Source organism: Ixodes scapularis, unplaced genomic scaffold (genome assembly GCF_016920785.2).
Source record: "Ixodes scapularis isolate PalLabHiFi unplaced genomic scaffold, ASM1692078v2 PGA_scaffold8__174_contigs__length_109621045, whole genome shotgun sequence".
Classification (NCBI taxonomy): domain Eukaryota; kingdom Metazoa; phylum Arthropoda; class Arachnida; order Ixodida; family Ixodidae; genus Ixodes; species Ixodes scapularis.
Genome location: NW_024609883.1, coordinates 98,782,462 through 98,804,193, shown reverse-complemented (window position 1 = coordinate 98,804,193; position 21,732 = coordinate 98,782,462). Strand labels below are relative to the sequence as shown.

Here is a 21,732-nt window from a genome sequence, read left to right as displayed (position 1 = left end):
ACACTTTTAGACAGTCTGGGTGCTTCTCCGTTTGTTGGTTTTTTATGTTTCTTTTTGTTTTTTTTTTTTGTGCAGAAATAATTTTTGCTTGCGTTATTCGTAGCATTTGCGATTTTAGGTTACAGACTACACGCCCAGTGTTTTTGCTACTACCACTTTCTGAAGAACTGATGACCTCTTTTGGATTTTAGATCGAGGATTAGTAAACTCGAGGAGTAAAGACGGACCTTGGCATGAAAGCGATGTTACGGAAGCCTAATCTAGGTCAGCGTAGCTTCGTTGCTGCAAGGAGTATTCACGCTCGCTCGTCCGCGGATTGAAATAAACACCCACATTTGGTTTTCCAAATGTGGGTGTTCCATACAAAGTACCCACATTCGTGGTACTTTGTATGGAAGTAATGCAGCGTTTTGCTGGTGCAGACACAGCCCGTTTCAAACGTTCGCTCTTTGGCATTATTTTTATCAGACTGTTTTTTGTTTTGTTTGTTTGTTTGTTTTTTTTTTCAAATAAGTGACGTTATTTCCTAGGTGCGGGACTGGGTTTGAGATTAGGGAGTTTTCGTAGACCGCGTTTCCCCTTCCGCTAAACCCTCCGCAACGAAGAAGCCTCTACTGCGCCTGCGCGCCGATGGCCTTGACTGTAGAGTTCCCAGCATCGTAGCGGGTTGTGGAGAGCTTTGCGGGTCGGCGAAAACGATCTACAAACCAACGTGCTCGCAAGCTTCTGCGGTCCGTTCGACCACCCTATTTGGATAAATTCGTACCCGAAAACGTCACCAACATCCTGCTGGCTCATTGAGGCGCTGTGACCTAGATACGGCTGCCCCAAACATCGTTTCTGTCCCCAGTGTGGATCATCTCCGACTCGGAAGTTGAGACAAATGAACCATTTTCCCTCTCTGCTCGGCCAGCAGAAAGAGAGGGAGGGTACAAAATCTCTTCATTCTCGAATCCATATTTCCGAAAAGGATTGATTTCACCGTCCTTCTAAGTCAAGCTAAACAGATGCTGTAAAAAAAAAAAAAAAAGAAGGGGTGGGGTTATTATCTAACATGAAGGTTAGTGGGCAGTAGTGTGCGGACAGTTTTCTCAGAAAAGAGAAGAAAGTGATCCGTTTTCTGATAGTATCGTCAGAAATACGTGACAGCACGAATACATGTTGGTAGAGATTGTAGGGGAAAGCGGCTCCCACGGCCATGCGCCACGCACACCGACACTGGCGTTCGGTTAAAATTCAGAGGAGTAGTCTCCCGCTTGGTCTTTGTTGACGACCCAATAAACTACAAACAAACTAGCAGCCAGTCGTAGTGTATTTGGGAGAAAAGGGGAAGGTTGTTCTTTCGGGGTTGCCGAACTGGTTTTCCTCTAAGAATTAAGGGGAGAGGGGGGAGATAGAGAGAGAGAGAAAGAAGGGTAACGAAAAATGGAAATCAGAAAAAGAAAAGAAAATTGTACAAGTAGTTGGAGAAATTGGATAAATTGTACCGAGAGAATGAGGAAGACTCGTAGTATACTCGTACAGACTATTGGTGAGGCCGGTTCACTCGAGGAAGTCAAGTAAATAGATCCGAATTTTCCTGTGAGCGGCGGTTAGATTCAGAAGAGAGTATGATGGTTTCTTCTGGAGCACTGCGCTGCCCAGCGCCAAAAGTTCCTTTTCAAAAGTGCCCGCCATCTAGTAGCGTTCGAGCCGAGTATCCCAAGCCGCCATTGTTCGGGAACGTACTCTAGTCTCTAGGCGCGTATTGGACACGAGGACTGCGTCAGCATTCGGTGAGGACTCGGATCCAACCACGCCTAAGAAATGGCCAGTGGATGGATGTTGGGTAGATGTTAATGGCTTTGTAACGGGCGTTAGCTTGCGTCACCTAGCCAAGAAATGGTGGCCGCCAATATTGCTCGATTGGGTATTGAAAAGGGCCTATTCCAATCACGGAGAACTTGTTTACTGTGTCGGAGCACATGAGGCAGCCAGGGTCGTCGACAACGGATGTCTTCGAGGAAGCGCGTTGTTCATACTTTACACGTAGAGTCTGTAGACGTGGAGCACCCCCGGCCCCGCCAGCGTTGTTCGCGTTACTACTACGTAACTGCTGCCAGTCACGAGAGTTCGTGGTCGTAGGATAAAACGCCGTCTGGCTGCCCTGGTCACGACGGAGTAGTCGCTGCGGTTTATCATTGGGTGCTGCAAGATAACACTTCTTCCTACGTTGTTGAGTGAAGGCCAACCTTTTTTTGAACATTATTTCTTATCTTTTCTAGTGTGTTTCTGCTAGATATTTGTGGCATGTTACCTTATTGAAATTCCGTTTGTTTGCTATTTTGATAGTGTATTTGTATGTTGTTGTTCCTGTACCATTCTCCTACAACGGTACTGATGAACATAAACATGTGGTATAAACAGTCTTGTACGCGTTACTCTAAAAAAGTAATTGATTCCAATTCCAATTACTTTTAATTATAAAGCATTCGATTAGTTTACTCGATTACTCGAGAAGCATACCGTTACTTTTCCGATTCCCTCGGATATTCAAAGCGACAGGTTTTTCTGTCATGAAAACGGGTCTTTCGTGCTGCCCAAAATTAGATTAAAATGACCCAATTATAGACTACTTATTTCCTTGATCTGCCAATTTTGGTAAACCATATTATGTCGGAGATTCGGTTCGAGGATTCCCTGGTAGGCTACTGGTAGAAACAAGCCGCCATTAAAAAGGGAAGGGGAAAATAATAGCGCTTGCAAGTATTTTTGATACTAAAAAACGAATCAGATTACTCTCATGATCACTTCCTAATAAATGCATTCACGTTATAACAAAATTACAACAAAAGTTGTCAATTACAAGTAATTTGATTACTTGTAACGAGTAACGTACAAGTATAAAAAAAGTACTTTTACTACACCGTGCGGCGTCAGCTAGTCTTTAGTTTTGGCGCGTGCGCACGAAAGTCGAACATAAGTCGAACTTTTTGTCAAACCTTGCGGTAAAAGTTTGACAAAGTCTAGCCTGTTTGATCTCGAACCTCGGCAGGTTCGCGACATCCCTAGTTGTAACATTCCACAACTGGAGATTGAGCTTTTCGCCACGCCTACCAGACGGTGCAAACCGCCACGCAACTCAATCGAAACCGTCGTTCCGTCCGTCCACCCTTGTAGATCATATTGCAAGACTCCACAACTAGAGACTGAGCTTCTTGCCACACCTACCAGAAGGCGCGAGCCGCCATACAATTCAATCGAAACTATCGTTCCGCCCGTCCATCATTAAATGTTTTGTTTGTTTGTTTTGGGGTGAAAGAGAAGCCAGGAGAAATGTAGGCCTTCGGTTATGGGCAAGCCCCCCCACCTGGTACGTTTTGTTATCATTTATTTTGAAATAAAGGAAAATGGGGGAAGCCAGGAGCTTCTCCCCGCACCTACTAGATGGCGCAAGCCGCCGTACTACTCAATCGGAACCATCGTTCCGCCCGTCCATTATTCCAGGCTTTGTCGTAACACTCCGCAGCGAGAGATGGCGCCACTGACACCGGAACCTGCACGAGCCGTTGGAGGCAGTGAAAGGGGAGCATCAAGAGCATTTGGATGGGGGTGGAGGGAGTCACGGGAGAGTGGGAGGGGGTTGACCAAGGGGAAAGGAACCTCCTAAATTGGGAAGAAGAGGGGATGGGCGTCGCCCCGCCCGTGACGTCACCTGTATGGATTTTTCGAGGTCAACGACCCCGGGGATCCGGGCCCGGCCACCGCTCCCGGGTGCCGTTCTCGGTCGCCCCGACGCCAGGGTTCAGGGCCGGGCTCCGAACCAGACACGCCGAGGGGGCACGGCGTCTGGTGCCGAGGAGCGCCCCGTTTTTCGGCGCTTATTTTCGTTCGGATTCGACGGTTTTAGGTCGGCGTTTTAACAGAAATACTTTTTTTTTTTTTTCCTAATGTTGTGCACACGCGCAGCGGTAGCAGACGGGTGATTTCGCGATTTCTTTGTTATCATGCTGGGTGATTCTCGTAACAAAAGAGTTTTCGTTTTTCGTTTTTTTTTTTTTAGTTTTTGATTTTTACCGAAGGCATGTCTTCTTTCTTTTGGTGTATATTTTAGTTTGATTGAAACGGATTTGAATCGCCATTAAAGTAGAAACTCTTTACTAAAGTTGTTTGTCTCCTGACGATTCCCCCCAAGCCAAACAAAAAAATAAATTACAAGGTTCATTTTGCCGTGCAAATAAACTACGCATCGCCGAATGCTCATTCTCCTCCCAAATATAGCGCTAGCGGTTCAAACCAAACGCTAAAGTTTCAGTACTAACCGTTATTGTATTGAAAAGTTTTACGGGATTTTCTGAAGTTTCCAATGGGAAAGTGGTGGCCGACAGAGCTGTCGAACACACGGAATCTCTACAACGCCAGTTACCAGTAACGGGCAAAAATGGGCCCCGTTTTCCCATTGAAATTTTAAGAAAGTCACCTATAACTTCTGATCAAGATAACGCTTAGTGCTAAAGCTTTGGCACCCGATTCGGACTGCTAGCGCTACATTTCGACGGACAATGAGCGTTGGGCAAGGCGTAGTTTATTTTTGCAATAAAAAACATTTTTGGTTCTTCTTTATTTTGTGAGTGTGTGCGTGTGTGTGTGTGCGTGCGTGCGTGTGCGTGTGTGTGTGTGTGGGTGTGGGTGTGTGTGGGTGTGTGTGTGGGTGTGTGTGGGTGTAGGGGTGTGGGTGTGTGTGTGTGTGTGTGTGTGTGGTGGTGTGGGTGTGGGTGTGGGTGTGGGTGTGTGTGCGTGTGTGTGCGTGTGTGTGTGTGTGTGTGTGTGTGTGGGTGTGGGTGTGGGTGCGTGTGCGTGTGTGTGTGTGTGTGTGTGTGTGTGTGTGTGTGTGTGAAAAAAGGGGGGGGGGCACGCTGTACTATAGGCATTCGCAGCGATAGCAGACAGACGATTTGCCATTCTTCAAGGATAGTGGGTAGACTTGAGGTCTACCCACTACCCTTCAATCGGAGCCAATTAGAGCTGGGCTTCGTTCTGACGTCACCACAACCCCTGCAATGGAAGCAGACGAACTTGCTTTTCGCATAAAATAAGGTTGAGATGTAAAAAAAAAAGAAAAACGCTTATCGACTTTACACGCGTTAGTTTCATATGTTATAATGCCGAACATGGAACAGAGACGGTTGCTGTTGCAGGAGAGTGACAGTCAGGCTTGCACGAAAATAACGACCGCTAAGGGTCCTGCTGTTTATTTCGTGAGCAGAAGAAGAAAGGGTGGAAAAGAATGTGAGAGAAAACTTAAGACAAGAAGGAAGGAAGACGTGCCGCGAGATCAACTAAATACCCAAATCGCTTCTTTACATATTTTTTGTCTTATCATGATTTTATGGTTTTTGGGCACTGACGTCATGGGTTTTGGAAGGCAATGGCCAAACTTCATTACGTCTCTTTAAGAAAAAAGATGTATTTGTGCTTCGAACATTGTAAAGCAGCAATACATTACGTTTGATGTTCGGGGTGGACGGTAATGTTTAACGCGGTGTCACTGTGCAAACGCCATATCGATAAAAAAAAATGTACGATTGTTGCTTTGCTTGTATAACTAAAGATGTTGGTCTTTCGCCTCGGCGCACTACTAGTGTTTGCAAATAGACGTTTATTTTTTCAGCACCACTGAAAACTAAATTTCTCTATAAATTACAGCGATGGAGAGGGGACGACTAAAAGTCGTCGCCTCTCCAAAAATATAAAAAATAAACGAAAAAAAAACAAAAAAAACTCTGGGTTGAAATTTGTCTTGCGTGTAGCAGCGATTCTTCAAAAGTGAGAGATGGCCTATATAGTTAATTGGTACATCGTTCCTTTTGCAAAAAGCGCACCAAAACAAAGACAATTAAAAATTTTCACCCCTCCCCCCCCCCCCCCCCCCCGCAAAAAAAAAAAGGAATGTAGATGAACTGAGCCGACAGTCACGGCACTGCACACGCTGCCGCGCAACCGCAATATCATCCACCACCACCGTTGAAAATTTGGCGAATGTGCACAGATGACATTCCACTTTTCCCGCCAAGTTTAGTGGGAAGAATTTGTGACGTCATATGACATGGTGTGACGTTACACTGTGACGTCACACGGTCGTGTAACGCTATGCGACGTCACATGACTCTGGCGTCACATGCTCATCCAACGTCATGCGACGATGCAGTGTGACTTCACGACACAGCTTCCCCGTTTAGTTTGGCGTAGAATGTTGCCTCTACTTAAAGCGGGGGAAACGCTTCACTTAACATCACAGTGTCAGGTCATGTGACGTGACGTCACGAATTATCCGCTAAAGATGGCGCTGCTGTCGGCACTGCACATGCGCAGAAGCTCCGTTAAAACCAATTGCCACCGCATAAAAAAAAAGAAAAACAAGTTAGACGACGGCATGAGCAGTGAGAGGAACCGTTCGGGTTCCGTCACTCCAGCCGAACGGGGTCCTTCCACCGAGCAATGATTCTTATTCGGCGGTTGCCCGGGGTAATGGGGGAGGAGGAAAGAAGGGGACGATGGAAGAGGAGGGGGAGTGGTGTTTGATTAGGGCCCTTTGTCCCGCTGCTGCGTGTTTGCCGAAAATAGAAGACACGAAAAGGGGGCAGCTTCGTTAAAGGACGTCCTTCGTCGCTGAATAGACCGACACGAGAAGTGCCCTCTGGCGGGGTGTGAGGGTGGGAGGGAGGCCGCCTCTTCCCGGCAGAGCGGTGCTTATAACACGTTCTGGGGCTACTTGTTCCAAAGGTTATGGTTCGATTACCTCTGCCCACGGTTCTGCCGTACGACGAGGAGAGTTTAGGGGTGGCTCCGTGTCGCAACGGAAAGGGGCGGAACCCTGACACGTTATGTAAAGGACGGGTCAGCCTCGTTCCCTGTCTGTAGCCAATTTTATTTGTTTCGTGTTTTTTTTTTTTATTCGATTACTGTGGTTCGTTTTGAACTGGTAACGAGAACCGACACGCGTGACGAAGGATGATTGGTGGAGGGAAAACGCTGCCATTTTAAAGGGATACCGTTATGTGGGAACCCTGACTGAACCTTGCTTGCCCCTGTTGGTGTTGGTAACGCCGTAGCAATTCCAAGGGAGAGTGTTAGCGACGGAGCGGAGCTGTTGCTATGAAATCATAGCCCGTGCCACTTTTGAAACGAAGTGTCGTCGTGGTGTTACATGACGTCACTATGTCACGTGACGCAATGTTTGACATCACAATGTCACTTCATGGTTCACGTGACGTCATTGTGGCACGTGACCTCACCGTGTCACGTGACGCGATGGTGTTAAGTGACGTCAAAATGTTCCCGCCAAATTCTAACGGAAAGTGCTGCTCGTAGAAAGTGATATTGCGCCACCACTGCTTTTGAAGGTCGCTTTTGATTTTTGGTCTTTAACGATTACCGGAGAGTAAAACATTTGGGAACAATTTACGCCGTGTAGTTGGTAATATGTTCTAAATTTTCCTCAAGTAGATTCGAGATTAAACATTGGGGAGTAACATCCTTGTACCGTACGTAAATTGTTCATTTACCTTTAGTTCTCTAAGCTCGCAACGGGGTTTGTTTCCGGGCACACATAAAATCACTCCATTAGTCAATCGATCGATTCACCTGTTTATGAGTTAATTTCTCGATTGATGTATTCACTAATCTATCAATTAATCAATCAGTCGTCTCCTTGCGCCGACTGGCTAATGACCATCTTTCCTGCGCCCTGGAGAGGCTGCTTCTCCGCCTAAAGACGTCTAGTGAGGAGAAGCTAGCTTTCCGGAACACGTCGCCGAAACGGGGAATCGAAAAACTTACTCAGGTTCGAGCACGCGTTCCAATATCTCTAGAAAGAAAAACCGCAAATGTCCCTTCACCTTATAATAATCAGAAGTGAATTTTTTTTTTTAACTAAGCATATGCTTTTAGTGATGTGCGCCATATTTTCCTTGCATGGCGCGGTCTCCGAAAATAACCCGGAACAATTTTCACGTGTTTCGATTTCCGTCAGATTTTCGGCCCGTTCTTTTGGTCATGCGTTTCGGGCCAAAGACGTTTTCGAGCGGAACGTCATGGTCGTTCTTTTTTTTTTTTGTGAAAAAAAAAGTGGAATTAGTGCTTAAAGGGGTACTCCGCCGATTTCTTCATGGTCCCCGATTTGCTTGAAATTTTGTTAAACTCGTCAAACAACATCGCCAAAATAGTACCCCAAATATTAGGTCAAAATAATTTTTTTTCACGAAGTTATTGAATTTACAATTTTGGTCCTCTCCGTGTTTTTCAAACTGAAAGTCTCTACTGGCAACAATGAAAAAGTGACGTCAGTGGAAGTGCAGGGGTTCACTCTTTGGACTGTAGAATTTGTTCCCAACTGATTCGAAGCAGTTTCATGGTGTCAAATGAATGCTTTGGAAGCTCGCTCCAGTCCCCGCGCTCCAGCACGGAACGAATGATTGGCATATTCTATTTTTTAGACTGCTCGCCCGACTGGCAAGCTTGCCTTCCACTGACGTCACGGCCCTGAAAAAGGCGGGTATATTTGAATGTTTGTTTTTGCATCATTTTCATTTGCCGATTTCGCAATAACTATTATGAATTTCACGATACTAAATAGCAAACCAGAAAGGGTAAAGGCCGGGGAGTCAGAAAATATAGTTAGTTGAGGTAGCTCAAAAATCGGCGGAGTACCCCTTTAAAGGGACACTGACAGGGTATTTATGCTCGCCGAGGTTTTTAGTTGTACGTGACATATGAGAGCTCAACTACGCAGAACAGAATTTGCGGCTCGAAATTCGGTTTCTTTCGCCCGAAAACCGCCGATCAAGAACTGGCCGGTTCGAGTCTCGCTCACTCTCTTTTCCGCGGTCACGGGCCGTTTTCTAAGGTATCGATGCGACCACCAAATTTAATCAAAGTCGTGGGTCACTGAAGGCACACACTCAGTATTAAAAATAGAAAAAAATATAAAACCCATTTTTTGTGGCTTCTAAAAAGCTGCAAATACGTTGATTGAAAAAAAAGTTTCACAGACAACCGGAAGCATTCTGTGCGTGCGTCGTTTCGCGTATCGTGGGTCTCGCAGGGACGGCGATGGCAGCGGACGACGGGCGTGGGACCTTTATTTCAGAACTGTCGTTCGCGGTACTGGCGAATTCTGTCTACCTTTAAAAGAGAAATTTGGGACTGATAAAAAGAATTGGTATTCATCCCGTACGACACGCCCGACCGCCAAGCCGATTTGTACGAAGACGTCGCCGAGCCGTCGCTCCCTTCTCGTGGCTGAAGACATCGCTCGCGCAAACGTCAAGCACGGCGTGTCTACTTCGAGTTGAGTATGCACGCGTACGATTTCTTTAGAAGGTGAGAATGTCCCCAAAGCGTGGTGGCGTGGTGCTTCCCGACTTCGACCCGGGAGTGTTTTTGCTAGAGAAAAATCGACTGCAAACTTTCCAACTTACAGTTTATCGGCTGAATTATTACCAAGGAAAGAGATCGCCTAGTTTCGATATGCCCCAGTAGCTTAGTGGGAAAGACGTCCGCTTCACACGCCGCAGGACCGGGTTCAATCCCCCATGAAACATTTCTTTTTTTCATATGTTTTTCGATGTCTACATTTCTTTTTTTTTTTTTTTACAATTATCACTGAAGAAACAAAAAAACAAAAACAAAAAATAAACAAATGTTGTGGACGACACGTCGCTGAATTAAATGGTATGGGATTTCCTTTTTGACACCTGCGAACTCAATGTAATCACTTTCCACAAAATGCAAGGAGCATATAAATCGGGTAGCGTCCGCTTTCCGAGGTGCCCGTAAATGTTCTACAGGAATTGCAGCCAGCCATTGGTCCCGATCCCGTTGATCTTTCGGAAACTCTGTCGCACAATGCCACTTCTGTTTCGGACGCAGGACATGTGAGCCAGCTCTTCACGCAACATCTTGGGTGTATTCTTTTCGAAGCCGATCAAAATTCACCACGGGCACCACTACTCATCTCCAACTCCTCAATGTACAAAACAACTCATCTTGGAGTACAGAACAACGAGCGGAACATACATAACTGCAAAAGAATCCCACGGCAAACAGTTCCCATACGCCGCATGTCGTCTGCTACGGAAAGGAGAAAAAAAAAAAAACAAAAAAAAAAACACGGTCGGGTGTAGCCACGTGACTTCCGCCACTCGCTCTCTTCTCTCCACTTCTCCGACCTCCGTCGGGTTTCGGTTTCGGTTTCGAGCAGTTGCGTCTTTTGGCTTTATTAAAGAAATACGCTACTCTGTTGCGAAATATTAATTGGGTAGTCCTCTGACACCATAATGAAGCCCCTGGCAAAAAATTAAAAAAACATTTTTGGGGGGGTGTCAGTGTCCCTCCCTTTAAGGTACCACGCGCAGCACAGTGCACACGTATGCGACGCAAGCTCTTTTTTACGTTTTTTTTACTTAGTTGTAAACTGACGATAAACAAAATATTGAAGCTGAAGCATGTTCTCCAGACCATTAATTTACACCACACTAATAGTTTTTGATGATATTCTTTGAATCTTCAGAAAGTGACAAATGCAATCCTCCGGTCGCTGATCCGCGCTACCGCTGTCGATCTCTGTACCTTTTTACGTGTATTTAATACTACCTGTTTACACGCGTGGAGAACCAGCCAGGACGCACTCGTCGCATCGTAAACAATTTTACAATATTCCCGAGCAACAAGGAGCGTGTTTCGTGTCCAGTTACACGCGCTCCGCGTGCTGACGCCTGCAGCTGTAATTTTGTGAAACAGGAGACTAAAAGCAAGACACTTTGCACGTGCACTTGTCATCGCCTTATCTTCTTAGAATTTTCGTACAGAAAAGTCGAACGCGGGCAGCACGTGTAACTGCTTTTCCAGCAGGTTTTTCTTGGTGCTTGGGTAATGTTGCGAATGATTTATTGTGTGTGCATAGATAGTTCAGAGTTCTGGCCTCGCAGAGTGACTTGAAGCTGTCAGATATGCTGGGCTCCGAGGATTCCATCTTGAATCTTTGAATAATTTTCAGAAAATGAAAATTAAATGAAATGTAAAAAAAAAATGTTTTGTTTTACATAAAAAGAAAGTTAGTGCACGTTTTCGGTAATTGCTAACCGCAGGGTGCCTTCGGTAACCGTGTTTAATTTCTTTCAAATATATATATTTTTCCGAGGAAACTAAAAATTTTGTTTTTAAAACCTCGTGTAAACGAACCATAACGTTAAGAAATTGGCTGACGTATTTACGAGTTGTGTGCGAGTAGATATTGTTAAAAAAAAAAAAAAAACTGATCCTGGCCAGCGTCACGTCTCAATTATTTTGTCTATATTTTATATTATTTTTGCTGTTCTCCATACCGCGTATAAATTTTCAAATTAGGGCCGATTGCCGAGTGCGGTTGGCGTGCAATCCCCATTGGCTAACGCACCCCGGCTTTCGAAGGTTTATTTTTATTCTATATTTAGTTTGCGTGGTGTTTAAAAAGTGGGCAATGAATGTCTTTCCTAGCGTAAATCTAATTTAGAAGTCATTAAGTGCCTTGTCGGCGTTCTGGTTGTGCTCAGTTTTGAATATCAATAATTGCAGCTACCGTTTTACTAACTGGTTATTCACTAAACTGTTTTATTTTGTTTGAAACTTTTTTTTTAATTCAGGCTTTTTTGTTGTTAGTTTTGCGTGGGGTTTTATTTAAATGCCTGGGGTGAAAAAATGGGGGGGTTAGTAAAATATTCTTGCACTTTGATGACGATATTCCTTCCTGCGCAGGCGCCATCGCGCATGTTTAGAGGCGTCCGGCCTTTCAGGCTACTCATAATTTCATGGAGTAATTTATCGTGATAGCATTATCGAGAGGCTTTGAATTGCCTCGACTTTGCTGACGGCAGTTTGTATGTAAGAACCGTGCGTTTGTACTGGTATTGTTTTCTTTAAAATTGCTGATGTACCGCAGAATTTTGTGGCACAAAATATGTTTATTTCCCCTCCAATGAGGCAATTTACATAACTCGGCGGAAATTTCGTAGATGTGGTTTATTTTGTTTAGTATCTACGCTTTCATAGCTGTTCCTTTGTGTGTTGGTGATGCCAGCATCGCTGCTACGATCCGCTCAAAACGCTTCCTATAAATCGTGTTCCCATTTTTTTTTTAATTTATCGTTTGTTGGAATATTTTAGTTGATCTTTAATTTTGTAATCCGATAATTATTCCTGATATGGCCCCTGCGCCATTGCGCACGGCCAAACGAAACTTACCGGGAATATCGTTTGGAGATATTAGGGAGATTTCGTAGATGGTTTTCGCCGTCCCGCAACCCGCTATGATACTCGGCGCGCAGGCGCAGTAGCGGCTTCTTCGTTGCGGAGGGTTTAGCGGAGGGGGAAACGCGGTCTACGAAAACTCCCCATTGGGAAAACCGTGAGGCTATCGAATTGTCTTTACTTGACCGACTGCAGACCACATCTGGCTGTATCTCGCATTTCTGACGTTCATTTTGTCGAATGATTGCCATTTATTTTCTTGGACGAACCAGAGAAATAGTTTATATAATAAAATGAAACTTGCGTTTGTATTTTTTTTATATAATTCCTCGAAGTCTGAGATGTCACCACAAGGGAACAGTGGCACGCGTATTAAAAAAATCAGAAATGAAAGCAAAAAAAGAAAAAAAAAACGCATGGTTCGTACGTTGTTGTATATAGTTCTTAAAAATATTTGGTTGTCGGTGAAGCGAATGTTGATTTCTCCCTGTGAAAATTGTGCGTTTCGGTAAAACAAAAAATAACTGATTACAATCATACAGACCGGTGAGTGTAGAAGTGCGTTCTGTTCCAGTTCTTCTATCGTATGTCGATACCGGGCGTCGTTTTTGCCGTGCCCGATCTATAACGACTTGCTTAGATCTCGACTAAGAATGGCGCGAACCTGTCAAGTTATGCGGACGTGCAAAAACTAAGAATAAGTTGGCACCGCTTGGCAGAAGAGGCGTGCAGCATTTTAACGAAATAACGAAAGAATTAAAAGCTCACATATTCGCTTTCATGTTGTGTACACGTCACTAATTATTATCTAACATGTTAAGCGGGCTATTTGGAGAGATATTCTTTCCCCTATATATATGTGCAAGTTGGGTAACAGTATTTTGATGTTTTGGCATGGTAACCCAAGCGAACGTTCTCCAAAAAGGTCGAGTGTTCGGCGAACCAATCGAACGATCAGGTTCGGCAGAAGTTCGTAACCTCGATTGTTCTCGGAGGCGCAGCGCACGCGCCGCGCTGTTTCGAAGCGGCGGAGACGAGTTTCGTCTACCGGCCGACAGATGGCGACAGCGTGCCGGCCTGCTTGCGCATGCGTGTGCCCCGTCGGAGCGAGAGGAGCGAGGAGGCTTGAGGGGTAGCATGTGGTGGTGGTGTGTCGTGCGCTATAATACTGCTCCTGCCGGCGGTGCTCATCGTCTGCGTGGCGGGCCGTAATTAATGGCCCCCCGATTTTGAGCCGCCGGTTCTCTCCTTCGAGCTGCCGCCGATTTTCCTGGGCGGACAACTGGCAGCCATCTTGGGGGTCCGTGCACCCTGCAAGAGACCGTCGTGTCTGCATCTTCGAACCTTTGCCCTTTGACAGTGTTATAATGTGTAAACGACCGTTTCTCATAAATGATATACGTACATTTGATCTTGCAGATAGCGCAAAACCTGAACACAGTCCGTTGCAACCTAAGAACGTAGGGCGAGGGTAAGACGGGCCGGGGAGGAGCAAGCAGACGGAACGCTAAAGAGAGAAGGAGGTTTCCCCCTCGCCCTTTGTTCTTAGGTTGCAACGGACTATAGTTAAATGCAATTCCAGCGCTTCCTCATTGACGGCGCCAGTGGGCCAGTGTGTTATCTCGTCGTAAACGCTTTGGAGGAAACGCAACGCTCTGGAGCACACTCAAACGCAAATGCTTGGGGCGCCATCTGTCGGCCGAGGGGTGAGCTAGTCTGGTTGCATGTGGTCACGTGATTTGATGACGTCATGTCGTCTTCTGCCTAGCACAAGGCCGATGCCGCGAATCCAGCTAGGCAGTCACTAAAATACATATCGATATAAAGAGGAACTAAGTTGCGTTCCAATTACTTTATCCTCAAAGTCGAAGGGTGCTGAGGTCGTTGAGCGACGGTGCAATTTCCGGAGAAATTTCGATTAAAGTCTTCGTTCACTGAACAATTTGAAACAGTGACAACGCGAAACAATTATGAAAATATTTATTTTCAAAACATAAATGTGCCAACTAAAATCATTATTGAACGAAACTGCAAGTTGCCCCCAATATGTGACTAAGCGACACTTGCCGAGATTTTGTAGTTGCGCTGGAAATATTGATCGGTATGGCCGCAGAAGCGATTGAAAAAGGAGTAAATCACTATTAATTCAGAAACATCGAGCAAATTACAAAAGTATCCTATATGCGGATTACGAGCAAAACCTGCGTGTATAAACTAATTTTAGGCACAATTAGCTGGGACAAAGTGGATGGCAACATATATGTTCAACACTGTGCATTATCAAGGGTGTTTCGAATGAGTCTGTGCGATATTTTAAATGCTAATCACCTATAGTTGCGTAAGAAAAATATCTAACCTAAAAAAAAAAAAAGAAGTAAATCGGTGTCTGAGCGTGTTTCACACACGACAGTTCGGAGTAAATGGAGGCCGAAGTTCACATTGCGCGGAACCTATAGAGACCATTCCTGAGTTGAATCCTCGCCCACGCCCGATAAAATCTGGGTGAGCATCGTGCCATGCGTGCGGTTTGTGTAGTAATCACTATTGCACGATGACCGTTAAAGGCACCGTAGGTTCCCTACCGAAAAAATAACAGCATAACTTTTCGCTAACTGGATTACGGAACAGAAAATCTGACTGGAGTTATTGCTGGAAACCTGAAATCCAGTTTGCAGACAATTGTCTGCTAACTGGATTTCAGGTTTCCAGCAAGAAATCCAGCTAGATTTTCTGTTCCATAATCCAGTTAGCAAAACTTTTAACTGTTTTTTTTTTGTTTTTTTTTTGTTTTTTTTTTGGGGGGGGGGGGGGGGGGGGGGCGGGGGTCAGGGTTAGCAGTCGCACTGTACCAATACTACCTAAATGACAAGGCCTAAACGTCCCCCTTTGACATCATCACTTGTGAATCCAGGTAGTGGCGCCGCCTATAGCTTGCGTCATCATCGCCGCCAGGGCGCGTTCTGCAGCGTTTCACGGCGAGCGCGACGCAGCGACGCCACCGTTTGCGCCGGCTCCCGTCGAGCTCCGCCGCGTTAGCCGCTTGGGGCGGGTCGGGAACCCACTAGCGATGACGTCATGCTCCCAGGCCTTGGCCCGGTATAGCGATTGTACACTGGCTGAGTGCGTCCTCTGCTGCGAACGCCGAATTCCATTGCACACTACGCAACAAGGGCGGGGCCGACCTCTCAGTTTGCAAATATGTACAACCTATATATACTATTTTGAATTTAACGCGTGGAATGCATTAGGACAAAGCCCAATGTTACCCGAATGTTTTTTTTTTCTTTTGTCCGATCACGCGTTTGCTCATGGGAGGACGGAATGCGTTCGCATGACGGCGCGTGCTCGACTGCCTCGTCAACATCATTCGAAAACTTCTGAATCACTGGGCTGTTGGCGCACGCTCGGTGTCTGATATTCAGCAAAAGAGAGACGCTGTTTATGCTCGGAATTCGTTCGCGTATGCGAACGCATTCCGTGTGTTCCGTGAGCATACACACGCTCTCGTGTGTATGCTCAAAAAGCATACACACGACAGGGCGCAGAGGGCCATCATTGGAATGGTCCATAGCTATCGTCAGTGTTGGAGTACCCTATCGCCGTGTAGCAATTGCCGGAGGCGATTATTGGAATACTGTATGACAAGCCGGCAACAGCCAGGTGGCGCCTGCAGAGTATGAGTTCACGGTTGTCCCCTGGGTCGTTGTAACTTGGTGAAGGGTGAACGATAAGCCCCACATTTCGTGCCGACGGCGTGATTTCATGTTCTTGCATAAGGTTGTTAAATTGTATATCTTTACCGAACTGTGTATGTTTACGCGTTCCTCAATGTTCTCGTCGTGTACGCTCATCGTTTTATACTTCCGTTCTGCATTACCCGTGTGCAACTGTTTTTTATGTTTGTTTTAAAGGAAGTCGTTTACAACACCCTGTAACGCCGAATTAGAGCGCAGCTCTTGAGGAGGAGGAGGGAAGGGTAATGAGCGGAGGGTATACTCCTCCTCACCTCCTCATCCTCCCTGCTACTCCATCTCCCTCCTCCTTCAGCTCCTCCTCCCCTCATCCCTCAAGCTGCTCCCCACGTCTCCTCCTCCCCTCCTTCTCATCCCCTCCCCCTCGTCCCTCTCCTCCCCTCCTCCTCCTTCTCCCCCTTGTCCTGCCCTCCACCTCGTCCTCCCCCTTTCCTCCTTCCCGCGCGTTGCATCATGGGAAATGTCCCATAATGCACGTGTCATGGGAATTGTGCCATATTGCACCGCGCAGGACTCTAGTGACGTCACGTGTGACGTCACGAGGGTCCCACGCGGTGCATTATGGTACATTTCCCATCATGCACCGCGCGGTCACGCCGACGGCGACGCCGCTCAAGCCGGAAACAGGCGCCTAAGAGCTGCGCTCTAAAAAGGTTCGACCGTTGACATTTTTGTATCCTAGCGAACATTTAAAAAGCGCTTTGACGTCTTCCTTTTAATTGTTGCTATTAAAACTTCGGTGCACTAAAAAGGCTGTGTGCCTTTGTAGTGCACCACTAAAAAGGCATACAGCTGTTTGTGGGCACCGATAATAAAGCAATATTATTATTGGAATGGTCCATAGCTAGCCTGTTTTTGGAGCGCTTGCTCGCCGTATAGCGAGCCGGCCCTGGAATCGGATCAGAAAGTCCGGCCGCACTGGTTCTTGGACGGCGTGTCGGCTGCGTGCGGAAGCGGGAAGTCCCTTGGCGTGCGTCTGTGCGTGTCGGCGGGTCGATAATGAGCGCGGCTCCACGGAGAGTGTCTTTGGCGGGGCCCCCCAATGCCGTCCTTGACCCGAACCCGGATATCGATCGGGCAGCTCTGGGAGAAGCCTCGCTCATGCGAGCCCTGCGGGGGGAAAACCCGGAGGGGAAGGAGAGCCCTTCGGGTCCTTGTGTGCTCGGGGGCGGGCGTCCATCGCGTAGACCGTTTCCGCATTCGTCGGCGCCGATGCAGGCATCGCGGAAAAGGAAAGGCACGGCTGCATTGCAGAACATTTGTTCTGCAGTGTCGTTGTTCACTGGACGCCCTATTTGAATGCGCCCTTCACTGCGCATGCCCAGAACGAGCCCAAGGCTATTAAGTGGGGCAGTGCAACGATTTTAATGTTGAAAGAATTGCCCGTTTGCATTTTTTATATTGTTTATACAAGCCTAAGTGACCAAAAACGCGTCATCTTTCCCCGAGAAACTGCTCTTCTGCTGCGTAATCGCAAAGCAAAAAACGAATTATTTGCCGATCTGCAGCCGCTTGTGGCGGTTACGGGAAAGAAAATGACAGCGTCTCTGGGGGATACGGGGAAGTCAACAAAACCTGTCCCCCTCCGCTGCTACACTCGCCGTCAGCCCCGCGGTGAACCGTCCTTTGTGTCGATCGCTCGCCGCGACCTTCGACGAGGCTAATTTTTTTAAAAGTCGACAATCGCGGAGGAAGCGACTGGTCTATGAAGAGAGGACTCAAGGGGAAACCACGTGAACCCCCAGAGTACGTCACTCGAAAGTCGGCTTCGAGAGTTGAGAGGCACTTCGACCTTCGATTTGTTTCATTTCTTTTTAAATAAGAATTAGCGGTCGCAAGAAAATGCGGTTTACTGTGTTTTGTTTAAAGGTGACGCAGATTAATTTCCGCAGTTAATTGTCCAAAGTCTGAAAATCGTTGTACCGCCCCTTTAAAGGTGCCGTGTAGCGATTTTTCTACTTTCATTAAATACCGCATCTTGACGCTGATAACCCACAAAACACGCCTTATTTCTCTTTCCGTGCAATGAAACTGGCAGGAAAAGAAATAAAGAAAACGAGCAGCGCTCACCTGCTGCTCGCGATCCGGTGCTAAAGCCTCTCTATCCGGGTAAAACCAAAAGCCCCTTCATGTTTGAAAAGTAGCGCAAGGTGCGTCAAATCACGAGGCAGGTGCAACGTGCAGCCCTTGGGAAGATCATGGCGGCACAGCGCAGCATTGAGATAGATTTCAGACGCCGTGTTCTTCCCATGAGTGGCGCTTGGGACGTGTCTCGAGCATTTCTGCAACAATGAATGGCGCCACTTTTCCCAGGATAGAGGGGCTTTAGGGAAAACTGGCGCCATTCATGGTTGTGGAAATGCTCGAGGCACGTGCCGCGCGCCACTTCTGGGAAGAACATGGCGTCTGAAATCCGGCTTAGTGCTGTGCGCTGTGCCGCCATAATCTTCCCAAGGGCCGCACGTTGCACATGCCTCGTGCATCGGCGCACCTTGCGCTAATTTTAAAACATGAAGGGGCTTTATCTGGTGCAGCTTCATTCCGCCATTAGGTGCCAGTTTTATACGCCGTCAACGTTCATCATGGCCACGCGCAGGGTTTGGTAAAGCACAGGGCAGGCGCTGACTTGCAGACATTAGTGGCACTAGCAGACATGGTTAGGGTTTGGTGATCCCTGTCATTGCAGCCATCGGACTCAAGCCACTCTCGGGACACTCTTCGTTACATTGATTGTCACGAGCCGAATCCGAGTTTTCACGCAGTGCTCGTGTCCAGTCTATGAGCTGCATTTGAAGATCGTCGCCATGGGTGCCCCACGTCAACAATGCAACTCGCGACATCAAGTTTTGCGAAGGAGAAACTGCAAGAAAAAGCCTGCATGGTATTAGAGAGTTTTAGAATAGGGGGCCCAATTGCGTCTGGGCTCCCCTAAGAAATCGGGAGACGCAAACGCAACAAGGTTGTTGTCGACGGCCTTTAGAATAGGGGTTTCGCAACGCAGTGCAGCGCGCTTACGTTTCCCGCTTGCAGCGCCAATGCGGCTAACGAGCCTAATAATCAAATAAGAAAAATATTAATAAACGTAAAGCATATGCGCTTAGCTAGTACTTTTTGTTTACAAATAATAGTCAAGGTAAATCCCAATCAAGCCGGCTAAGACAAGAGACAATCTAAAATCAGTATAAATGTTGTTGGCTGTATTCAGCCAAAACAATCCAATCCGTAGCGCGTTCTAATCTTTCGCTTGTTCTCAGAATTTTTGGGCGTTCGTGAGCGCTTTGACCGTCTGTCGCCGAAGATTTGGGCCTTCAGCCATACCGAAACTGAAACGAACGCGAACGAGCATACTCTGCGAGCAGCTGCTCTATTTAAATCTGAGCTGGAGCGACTTTGAATTTGAAGCCCTGAAAGACTTGCTTTCAAGCTGCAGGTATCGTGCCACGAACAAAGTCCACTCGGAGACGCGGAGTAGCAATACGTTGCCATGTCAACGGTTACCGCGTCTCTTTAGGCTTGGGAACGGCCAGAATCGGGGACGATCTTTAAAGTGGGGCGATCCCACCGCTCAATCTTTGTGCCTCAAGCGAGATAAAGCAGAGCGAAAGCCGGTTGCGCCAATCATTGGCAACGAAATTGGCCAATACTGCAGCGACCATGACGAATTTGCTCCGAAGCGAGCGGAAAGGGCGCCGCCATGTTTCCCGACGCAACCGAGCGCCAACCCGAAACCCCAAACGGAGTTTGGGTTCTGCGCATGCGCAGGGGTGAGCCCCCTATTTCTTTGGGGCCCATAAGCTTTGAGGCCCCCTATTCTAAAACTCGCTATTTTATCCTCTAAGTTGCACCACGACCAAGAAGCTTCTTGATCAGTGGCGTCACGCTCGAGTATGCTTGGGTCCCACTAGTGCCCGTATAGTGTTAGGCGAGAAACATTCCAACCCTTAACGGTGTTGAATGCACGTTGCAAAGAAACTCTAAAAGCTTGATGTCAGCATGCGCTCAGCATGGCGCGGACTCCGCTATGGCCGCCAGTGAATACTCCTTAGACGAGGCTTTCACTGACGTCACACCATCGGCCATTGTGGTGGCGTTGTTGCTGAGCGCGTACCTCCTACTACGGCACACATTGCTCACCACCCTGACTATGTTTTCCTCGGCGAGAACAAGTATGAATGACCACGCGTGCACGGCGCGATATGACGTCAAGTGGAACCCTTGTACACGCTTATGCAAGCACGGCTTCTAGGCGCCGAACCTCCTGCACGGTGCGCGTAGGTCGTCTGATAGTCGAACCTGCCCGCAGTTGCTAGACAGGCGTCCCAACATGGATGGATGGCTGGATAATAACGGCTGTATCTTTTATAACGGGTGGTAGCTTGCGCCACCTAGCCTAAAAGATTGGCAGCGACCTTTATTTTTAAAGTTCTATAGTGCTGCATTGTAGGGAATCGGCGTGTCGCGTGACGTGTATTTTCCCGCTTAATTTAACGGGGAAATCGAACGGTTGTCTAGGTCACGTGGTGTCAGGACACGTGACGGGGGTTTCCCTCGCTAAATTAGGCGTGGAAACTGGATTGCTCACTAGGTCGCGAGACGTGAATTTTCCCGCTAAATTTAGCGGGTAACTGAATCGGTGTATTTTTCTATTTCGATTTGCCTGAAATTTTGCTGTACACACCAACAAACATTGCTGAAATAGTATCCCAAATATTAAATCAAGATTTTTTTTTTTTTTTTGCGGCTATTGAATTTGGTTTTTTTCTCCTCACCGTGCTTTTCAAACTAAGTCTCTAGTAGCAACAACGACAAAGTGACGCCAGTGGAAGGCCAGGGTTCACTCTTCGGACTGTGGACTTTGTTCCCAACTGGTTCCAAGCAGTTTCATGGTGTGAAAGGAATGCTTTGGAAGCTCGCGCCAGCACACGCGAGCCAGCACAAAACAAATGCTTGGCACAGTCTATTTGTTAAACTTCTTGCTCTATTGGCTAGCCTGCCTGCCACTGACGTACGTGACGGCACTGAAAGTGCGGGTATACTTGAATGTTGGTTTTTGCATCATTTTCATTTCCCGATTTCACAATAACTATTATGAATTTCGCGATACTAGGTAAGATACCGGAAAGGGTAAAGGCCGGGGATTCAGAAAAAAGAGTTAGTTGAGGTAGCCGAAAAATCGCCGAAGTACTCCTAGTCTATCAACCTCGGTTTTGAACATTTGGCAGTTTTCTTAAACCACTTTAACGCCACTTTAAAGGGACCATGAAATGATTTTAAAATCGAATTTCATCCACCGCACGTCGTAAAAGGTGTGAAAAGAAACACAAAAACACAAAACTAGGGAGCCAAAAAAAAATTATTTGCTATAGAACTTTTAAAAGAAAACTGGACTCTTTTGCGCCTTCCTTCCTTCGCCTGTTCACTACGATGCATCCGCGGAAATGGAGCACGTCAGTCAAATCCAGGTCGCCTATTGGGTAAGAGCCTACCTCACCAGCACCGCGATCGTAAACAATAAATAGCCGGCGAATGTTTCCTAAAAGTTTTGTTAAATAATATTCAGATCCACATTTTGTAGCATAATTAGAGATGTGTGGCGAAAATTGCCAAATTTGATAATGCTGAGAGCCAAGCGCCATATATCGTGTGGTAAACGAAGCAACCACTGCGCGTGCGCAGTAGGGCAGGGCCGAGTTCAGAACGGTGATTTCCTTTGGTT

At 46.8% G+C, this 21,732-nt stretch overlaps 1 protein-coding gene across 2 annotated transcripts in view; it reads left to right on the top strand.

Moving 5' to 3' along the window:
* LOC115324686 overlaps positions 1-21,732 on the top strand; it is a 215,810-nt gene that overhangs the window by 13,945 nt on the left and 180,133 nt on the right. The gene's annotated exons all lie outside the window — the stretch shown is intronic.